The sequence below is a fragment of the Lactuca virosa genome, chromosome 3 (genome assembly GCF_052849685.1).
Source record: "Lactuca virosa cultivar CGN04683 chromosome 3, Lactuca_virosa_CGN04683_v6, whole genome shotgun sequence".
In the NCBI taxonomy this organism is placed as follows: Eukaryota; Viridiplantae; Streptophyta; class Magnoliopsida; order Asterales; family Asteraceae; genus Lactuca; species Lactuca virosa.
This window is the reverse complement of record NC_136428.1, coordinates 256996642-257007703: the sequence shown is the minus strand read 5'-3', so window position 1 is coordinate 257007703 and position 11062 is coordinate 256996642.

The following is an 11062-nucleotide window of genomic DNA, read 5'->3' as shown; positions in this document are numbered from 1 at the left end:
AAAACTCTCTTGCTTAGGTATCCTTTATCACAAAAGATTTCCGATCAAATCGTCCAATTTGAAAAACATGTGTAATCGACCTATAAATTGGTTATAGAAATCGCGAAGACATCCCAACCATCAAAAGACAACACTAATCGGTTAGGTATCCTTTATCCCACTAGTGTATACAAGAGATGTGCAAGTGTTTTTAAAATGGATTGCATAGATTTGAGGTTTGTAAAATAAGGGTCTTTATATGTTATATAATTCTAGTTTAAAACATATGATATCATGGTTATTACATACATATAATAAACCATGGTATCAATTTTCAAAAGAAAATTACTTTTAAAGGTTCTATATAAAAAGTTAGTTTTTATATAATTTGACGCAATTCAATTTTAATCGGTATTAAGTTTGAATGCTTTTGAACATTTCATATCTTTATTACATGCATATAATAAACCATGGTATCAATTTTCAAAAGAAAATTACTTTTAAAAGTTCTATATAAAAAGTTAGTTTTTATATAATTTGACGCTATTCAATATTAATAAACGGTATTAAGTTGGAATGCATTTGAAAATTACCGCCTCATGATTCCCCTATTCCCAATTAACGAGATATGTCCAGTTTGCCGCAAGGCATGTTTGGATACCTTTGGGGAACATGCGGTTCATTGTAGAGAGCTCCCTGGTTTCAAGTACATACATGATGTGGTTAAGGATGTTCTCTTTGATGCTTGTCGGCGTGCTGGTATTTCTGCGAAGAAAGAAGCGCCGATGAACTTTTTGACGGACCCGCAGGATGGAAGGTCCACACTTAGACCGGCTAACATTTTGGTATTTGGATGGATAGGAGGGAAGCATGCGTGCGTGGATCTTACTGGGGTCTCTCCTCTCGTTGGTTTGGGGAGCAGGGGTTTCACAGCAGGGCATGCCGCGTTGAAAGCCGTTGCGTGCAAAGTGGTAAAGCACGAGAATGCATCTATAGAAAATCAACATGTGTTTGTACCTTTTGCATTCGATACATTTGGTTTTCTCGCACCAGAGGCGGTGGAGCTCCTCAAAAGAGTCGAACGGGTCATGCATTCTAATGTCATATTTCCTAAATCCATAAATGTTGTTTTCAAAAGAATTGGTTTTGCCATCTAGAAAGGGCTAGCGGTGCAGCTTGTTGCCCGTTTGCCTTCAATCGATATGTATTGAACTATATTAGTCGAAAAAAAAAGTTTAAACGGAAAAAAAAATAAAACTTCATTTTATTACTTATATATTTGGAGTTTGTATCAGTTACAAAAATCACCATTTTAAAACTTATAATGGAGTATTTCAAAATTTGTCGTTATTAACGATTTTATAAAACCGGGTTTTATTTTTAAAATAATAACTTGTTACATCTTATGTCCAATTTTGAAAACCTAAACTCCATGTATTGTTTATTTTGTCCAAAATTATTTTAGCATGTGAAAAACTAATTTATCAACCACACATAATAATTGCATAAAATAAACAAAACAAAAACTGCATAAAAAGATATGTGCATAAACATAACCAACTAATTACATTTTTTTGTGAGCCAACACAAAAATGCCAAGTCCATTCCTAAAGGGACCAAAAACTTATTGTAATGTTGTTGTAGAAGCTCCTCTTTGAGTAAACACCCATTGCTTGCAAAAGATAGGAAAAACCACTTGAAGGCTAAAATTCAGCAAGTTTCGCTAAAAGTCTAACAACCCTTTGTAAACAGCATTAGCGACACCTTTCAGAAAATGTCACTGAAAATCCTGCACACCTTTTAGACTTGAAATTGCTCTTTTGTCTTCAAAAAATGGTTCCAACTTGATTTCTTGTTACATTTTTGTACAAATAAATTAATTCAAAAAACTAATCTATTATTTTACAAAAATAACCAAAAAAAGGTAATCTATTTACTTATTACATACCATATGAAATAAATAAATTATTACAAACATCTTACAACAAAAAAAACCAACACAACAACATAAGAACACATTGGTCCTTGGCTAGTTTATGCACATCATATACATCAATATACACGTCAAACAACCTTTGGTTTTCTATGACAACTTTAAATAAGAAAAGATGCATGAAGCTTTTGTCACATAACATAACAAAAAAAGTTCTCAAAGAAAATATGTATGAACTTATTTTATACAAAAACAAGTTATCCATATTCTCCAAAACTAAGATTTCCAAAAATCAAAAAATCGAACCAAACTTGCAAGGTAGCTCTTATACCAATTGTTGGGTTTTAGTTCAAAAATAGTTTCATAAACTTTAAAAATATGGCAACGGAAGACTTTAATTTTTTGAAATAACATAAACATTTTATACCCACCAAGGATCTTCTTGCAAGTTATAGAAACATTAAACACCAACCAAAGGAAGGATGAAGAAATAACAACCTTTCTAGTTCTTTGGGTCCTCTTGGGAGGCTTGGAAGTTGATGAAGAACGTGGAACCTTTGAGACACCAACAATGACTCAACTTGATGTAGATGCTAGTCCAAAACTCTTAAACCCTTACACTTTAAGTTCATAACCAATATGAACTTAAAGAAGGCATGAAGATGCAAGTGTTCTTGAAGAAAAGAAGAACAAAAGGGAGAGAGTAACTTGATCCATGCAAGTTACGATTTTGAGATGGAGAAATGGTGCAAGCCATTCAAGACTGCAACCCTTTTATTTATATGCATAAAGTGAATGTATTAACAATTAGGTCTTAACACTTTAAGCACATATGTCCCCATGTCATAAACATGTCTCCCATGTTTGATTTTTTTCATTTAACTAATCAAAAACCCATCACTAGCATGCAAGTAAGCATCCTCATGGTTTTGAATAAAAAAAAGAAGTCAAACATGGTAATTTTTTATAAACTCTTATATAAAATATAAACCTTAACCTTTTGGTAAAAGGCAAAATATCATTTTGGTCCAAAAAGTTGTACATGACTTAATAAATCATACCATATGATATATTATGTTACTTGCTAATGAAAATTATAATTTCCATGAAATAAATAATTTCCAATTTAATTATAAGAGTTTTATTGAATATTTATTAAAATCAATTTATAATAAATAATCAATTGTATCAAGTTGTTGTTAGTGTGACCCATTAGTATCATATGTTAGTTAGAACATCACTTTAATATGACTCTTGAGCATACTAGACCTTTCATAAATAATAAAAAGTAATCACCTTACTTTGGAGGCACGGGGGACAAAGGAAGAAAGGTTGACAAGCAACCTCATATGCCTTTATGATTTTCGGCAGTGGGTCTTGGAAGAGATAAAAATTGTCTCCAACTTTATTAACCATGGTAGAGTAAGTCTTTAACTTAATCATGGTTAACCAAAGTGTTCAAAAATTTGTACATGACTTATTAAATCATACCATATGATATAATAACTAGTAATACTCTTCTTATAATTATTATTTTCACAAAACAATAATTATTCCCTAATTAAAATACAAGAATTGATATTATTTATTAATAATCATATTAATAATAAATATACAAAATGTGCCAACTTGATAAAGGTGTGACCCTATAGGATCATATATTATTAGCAATATCACTCCATAATGATTCTTGGGCATATATATATATATATATATATATATATATATATATATATATATATATATATATATATATATATATATATATATATATATATATATATATATATATATATGAAGGGTGCCATCTCATCAACAACCAATTCCAGGAGCTCTAAGCTACAATTGTTACTAAAGGTGTGGTATCAATGATTCCTTTGTCTCAGACATCATGTCGAACATGAGATATGGATCGCGATTAATCTCATTTAGTTTTCAACTTTTAGTAAGGCCTTATATGTCTAACTCTCAATGAATAAGAGGGACAAATCCCATCTCGACTACATACACCCATCAATGTAGTTCATGTCATACCCAACAATGGCCGTTATGACTGCTTTTTATGAAACATCGTTAAACCATGTCAAAGCACAACAATTCCTACACTTAAAGTCCCAAATATGTATCTCAGGTCTAAGAATACAAAGATACAACCTTGATCAAAACATCACTCTTGACAATGATCCATAAAGTGGTTTTGATGCGGGTCAGGTCCAATACTTATTCTCCTAATCAAGTACCTATGAAGTTGGTAACAGCTCTTGCTATTCTCATCTCCATGAGAATCCACTAATCCACTCATATTAGTCTTACTTCATAGATGTTCCCACAACTATTAACGACTATGGACATTTAGAATAACCTAGTTATTCAAGGATTTAAACATGCTAATTTAGAACACAACAATTATTCAATGAATGACTCATATCCAATATCTCAACCCATTATAATATATGTTGTCTTTATTGTTCCAATATCCGAATACTAAATTTTAATCAAATACATCTACTTATATCAACAATTCCCTATAGCACCAGCTCGAATTTCATGCTTTAGCTAATGAAGCAGCTTTGTTAAGTAGATTTTGACAAACTTGATTTGTATAAACTTTGTGAATACAATCATTTTCAGTTTTATATATATATATATATATATATATATATATATATATATATATATATATATATATATAAAGAAAACTATTGAGAAAGTATTAGATTCTTAAATATGAATTAGATACCAATACTCGCGTAATGGGATTACTCATAGTCATAATGAACTATACATTAAGCATCTTTATATGTGGCTATCCAAACCACAATGTACTCTAACTCTGATGTGTAACTGTAATTAAAATTTACACGGAAACAATATCCATGTAACTATCTCTTCATTCATAATGAATACACACCCAATTGTGATTAAGAATAATCTCAATCTATTTGAAAATTTAGCACATGTGTAACAACTTTAAACATAACTTTCTTTCAAATACTTCGTAGAATAGGAATATTTCTTAGTTCTTGCAAGTACTTTAGAATGTTCCTATAAATTACACAATGACTTGTTCTCGGATTATATTGGTATCATTCGACATGCTCTAAGCATACGACTTATTTGGCCTTTATGCATAACCATGACACATATGATTAATCCAATTGCATCAGCATACAGAATACAATCATATTATCTAGTTCAAAAACATTTGCACCAGGACATTGCTCAAAACCATGTCATGTGGTTTTTGATAAGATAACTCTCTCAGAGTCCTTTATCTTAAGCTCTTTAAGATCCTTGACAATTAATGCAATTTTACTTAATCCTTTAAGTTTCCATGATCTATCTATATTAATCCTTATTCCATGAATTATAATGTCGAGTACATATACCATTAGGAATGTTACTGCGCTCCCACTAGCTTTGTAGAAAACACAAGAGTCATCTAGATTCATAATTAAGTCACACCACTTAATTAACTTATAATAAAGAAGATTCTTACTTTGAGATGTTAGCTTAAATCTTGGAAAGATTTTCACTCATGTATGTTTTCTCCTTTGAAAACTCACTTACTCTTTATAGTCAAACTATATCGAGGAATATTAATCAAGCCCATACTTGATAATCATAAATGAATGCATCTCTATCTGTTTTATTAATTTCTGATAAACTATTGAGCAGATTCAACAATAGTTGAAAAATTGCTAGTTCCAAACTATAATGCATTTATTTTATGGATCTTTAGCTCTTAAAGTTCCAAATTGCTCCCACTTAGAAAAAAGAACATTCTAAGTACTTGTCTTATGGAATGACAATTTGTGGGGTTAGTAAAAACTTCATCCTAACCAATCATTTAGGATAGTCTACATAAATGCAGTTAATAGATTCTAGAGTGGTTAAACATATTGTCTAACATAAGCTCTATAACTCTATACATTTTAGATAAGGATAAACCATTTCATCCTTATCCTGAGAAAGTATTTAATCCATTTGTTTGGTTGGAAAATATATATGTTCAATATATATTTGTTGCAGTGAGCATAATTACAAAAAAATTATAAAGTAAATAGTTCTTTTAAAATATCATACAATAGACTGCAAGGTCTATGTTTTATCCTCTTTAAAACTTGTACTATCGACATTCAACTAGTGGCCAGGTGACCCTATCCCACTAGAGAATACAAAGGCTACCTCGAATATCAAAAGATAGATTCAAGTGACCAGGTGATCCTGTGCCACAAGAAACATACTAATGATGAGTGAATGCTTTTGTCGGAATGAGTTGTGAATCAATTCCACAACTCCTAAGATGTTCCAAGAAGACTTGGTTTACAAAACTCATTTTCTTTATCACAACGAAAGGTTAATAATGATCTCATTAAGTTGTGTTTCAATCTTCACTATGAAAAATTTGATCAAATCAAAAGGTTTCATTAACAACGAATAAAATTCGCCAGTGAATTGATTAAGTATCTATCATCAAATCTATTCATGGATTGAAAAAGATTACATACATCACTTATGTATAACTCTTTGTCAAGCTGTCACACCCTCAAACCGGAACGGCCGAAACGTTCGGGGGCGGATGACGTCATGTTCATTATCATAACAATTGCATAATAGAAATCAAAGTACAACAACCATGCATTAATAAAGTATAAGTTTTACATTTGTGTTCAAAACCATTATATACATGATTACAAAATGTAATCAAAAGTCAAAAATACATAAGTCTATGAAGCTCTATCATCTTCAAAACCTGTGGATACTTGCTTATTGTTTTCCTGAGAATAATAAGTGGTTTTGAAAAGAGTATCAGCAATTAAGTTGGTGAGTTCATAAGCATGTTTGTAATTTAACATCTGTAATTTGTTCCTTGAAAGTGTAAGTATGTTTTTCCCAGAAAATCCCATATTTTCTGTTTTGAATGTTCTGTAGTCTTAATACCCTAAGACCGAAATGTGTAATTACTAGTGTACTTTGAAATAGTATAGTATAGTTTTAACCATGAAATTTATGTTTTCTCTGTACTAGTATAGTATTTTGTATTTGTACTTGCATGAAAACTCTGTAACTGTAAGTGCCTGGATTCACCAGCTGTACGGTAAAATACTGTATTATAGTTTTATTTTCAAATAAAACTATGTGAAGTTGTTTAATTATTTATACACCAATCGTATTGTTCATTACCAAATTGTGAGTTATCATAACCATACTTGATGACATCGGAATGCCTGAACACGACATTCTTCAGGCGTCGTAATTGGAACGACATTTGTCACCACAGGCCTGTCGGCCTAGCTGTTGCAAGCAGCTTAGGTGCGGGATTGTCAGTCCCATATAGATCTATACACAAGTGTCACGCTCTCCCTCGAGGAGACTCCGGTTATAATTTCTGGTCTGGGATTGAAGTATGTCTCACAAAGCTATATTGACGGTTACGTGTAGAATAATGAAATCTCATTTTTGAAATGAATAAACTGTATGTATGCCTCATAAACTATACCTATCATAGTTTATATGTTTGTTTCTGTAATGTAACTTGAACTTGTAAAATAGTACGTTTGTTCCATAAACTATACCTATTATAGTTTATATGTTTGTTTCTGTATGAAAATGTTAACTGAAAACTATTTGAATAATATTGATGTTTATCACAAGATTTCCTTGTGTTTTACCTATATTTCCCCCTAAGTTTAAAAATGAATTTATACTTGTATAAATATAATATTTATATAATTTTAATTAAACAAACAGTCAAATAAATAATTCTACCCCAAGCCCACCACCAAACAAGGAACGGGAAATGGAGTCAAATCATCTATTCTAAGCCTGTTGAATCCTAATTATATAATTTATATATACATAAATATAAAATTTATTGATGGCAAAAATTAATAAATATTGAAAACATATATATATAATATATATATATATATATATATATATATATATATATATATATTAACACAGATTTCTTGTGTTTTACTTGTATTCTCCCCCCCTAAAATAGTTAGAAATTATGAAAACGTAGGGGGTATGAACTCACATGATAAGTGGTGGTTTGGGCAGCGCTTCGCTACTTGAAATTACGAGTTTCTGGTGAAAATCGAGTTTCGCGCAGGCAGAGTTTCGACTGAAAAAGATTATTTTCTAGAGGACTTCGATTGCTCCGGGCTTTCTTTGGGTGTTAGGGGGTTCCCTAAGCTTCGGGGGGTGTTTGAGGTGAAAGTGTGAGAAAAATGGTAACCAAAACCCGGAGGTCTCGCATGCTATTTATAGGAGGCTGAGGCCTCGCATTACGCTGGGCGTACTTCGGTACGCTGGGCGTACTAGATACGTGTCTTCTGATCGGGTTCCGAGTCTTCGGAGGTGTCAATGCTACTAATACGCATCGAAGCTAGTCTGAGTACGTGGGGCGTATTCTTTTGTACGCGGGGTGTACTCCTTCGAGGATTTATTTTTCAAACTTCAAAAATTCGTAACTTTCCCATACAAGCTCTGTTTTTGGCGTTCTTTATATCCACGCGTAGGTGAGACCATGCTCTACAACGTTCGTTTAGACTCTATTAGCTAATTTTGAATTTATTTTTAAAGTTATAATTTTAACAGGCCTGGACAGGAAAAGTCCGTTAAAATTTCATAACTTCTTTATCCGACGTTCGTTTTCGTCTGTCTTTTTACCTTTGAATTTCTATTGAAAAGATGTCCGATTCTCGTTTAGGTTGCTTTGGCTAAAAGTTGCTCGATTTAAAATTCGAGTTTCGGGCCTGCATACTACTATGCCAAATCTTAGAAAATTCATAACTTCGTCACACGAAGTCAGATTTGGACGTTATTTTTATGCATTCCCTCGGTTTTACGCATACTATGATTTTCATTTAGATCGTTAAAGCTAAAAAGTATTCTAGTGTAAGTTTACTTTTTACAACACGTAGTGTTGTGTCGGTTCTGTCGTGAAACTTTGATAGGCCATAACTTCTTCGTTATAGCTCAGATTTCGGTGTTCTTTTATATTTCCGTAATCCTTGTCATGACCAATACTACTTTCGTCATAGATATCATGTTTATTTCACATTTTATTTTTGAGGATCAAATTAGTAAATGCACATAATATTCAAAAAAATTCTCTTTATTACTTGAAAAACTAGTTACAAGTTAATCTAAACTATTATATTGATTTGAAATAACGGTCGTTACATTATCCCCCCGTTAAAGGGAATTTCGTACCGAAATTATTTTTAAAGTGGTACTCATGATTTATGGAAAAGATGTGGATATTTCTGTTTCATCTGATCTTTCCGTTCCCAAGTGAATTCAAGTCCTCGCTTGGCATTCCAGCGAACCTTCACTATTGGTATATGGTTTTGTTTTGTTCTTTTTATTTCCATATCCATGATTTCCACTGGTTCTTCTACGAAGCGTAGACTCTCATTTAACTCGATTTTGTCAAGTGGAATTACAAGAGTCTCGTCAGACAGACACTTCTTGAGATTAGAGACGTGAAAAGTGGGATGAATGTTACTGAGTTCATGCGGTAGTTTGAGTTTGTAAGCAACCAGACCAATTCTAGCAAGAATCTCGAATGGTCCGATGTACCTTAAACTTAGTTTTCCACTTTTTCCAAAGCGTATCATTGCTTTCCAGGGCGAGACCTTTAACAAGACGCGGTCACCAACCTGGAAGTCCAAAGGTTTTTGTCGTTTGTCTGCATAACTCTTCTGTCTGTCTCTAGAAGTTTTCAATCGTTCCTGGATTTGTAATATATTTTATGTCGTTTTTCGAAAGATCTCGGGACCAGTTAGAGTACTGTTGGGTACTTGGTTCTTGGCTAGTTGCGTATCACCCACTTCAGCCCAACACAGAGGGGATCTGCACTTGCAGCCATAGAGAGCTTCAAAGGGTGCAACTTTGATGTTAGTGTGATAACTGTTGCTGTACGAGAATTCGATGAGTGGTAAATGGGTATCCCAAGATTTATCAAAATCTATCACACAAGCCCTTAGCATGTCTTCCAGCATTTGTATGGTTCTCTTGCTTTTCCCATCAGTCTGAGGATGGTACGCTGTACTCATGTCAAGATTGGTTCCCAAGGATTTTTGTAGTGATTGCCAAAACTGCGAGGTAAATCTATTGTCTCGGTCAGAGATAATAGATATTGGCACACCATGAAATCATACTATTTCTTTAATGTACGTCCTTCTTAACTTCTCCATCTTATCAGTTTCTTTTATTGGCAGGAAGTGTGCAGATTTGGTTAATCTGTCGACGATAACCGAAATGGTGTCATGACCACCCATTCTCCTGGGTAACTTGGTTATGAATTCCATCGTAATCTACTCCCACTTCCACTCAGGTATTTCTGGTTGGTGTAACAAACCTCAGGGCTTTTGTTATTCTACCTTGACTTTGGCGCAAGTTAGGCAGTTGCCCACATAGGTAGCCATTTCAGCTTTCATGTTCGGCCACCAATAAAGTTTCTTAAGGTCCAGATACATCTTGTCTGAACCTGGATGAACGGAGTATCGAGTTTTATGGGCTTCATTCATGACAACATCTCTGTAACCACCAAACTTCGATGTCCAGATCCGATTCATGAGATAACGAATTTCATCACCCTTGACTTCTGAGTTCTTTTCCATTCCTCTTAGGGCTTCACCTGTAATGTTTTCGGGTTTTAAGGCTTCTAGCTGAGCTTCCTTGATCTGTGTGGATAGGTGGGAATGGATAGTCATAGTTAGAGACTTTACTGAGTACTCTTTTCGACTATGGGCATCTACTACTACATTGGCTTTACCGGGATGATAGCGAATTTCGCATTCGTAATCATTGAGTAGTTCCACCCATCGTCGTTGTCTCATGATAAGTTCCTTATGATCGAATATGTGCTGGAGGCTTTTGTCATTAGTAAAGACTGTGCATTTTGTACTATACAGGTAATGACTCCAGATCTTCAAAGCGAAAACCACTGCTCCCAGTTCAAGATCATGCATGGTATAGTTGACCTCGTGATTCTTAAGCTGTCTCAAGGCATAAGATATGACTTTTCCTCGTTGCATAAGAACGCAGCCTAACCCTTGCTTGGACGCATCACAGTAAACTACAAAATCTTCCGTCCCTTCTGGGAGGGACAAGATTGGTGCCCTGCAGAGG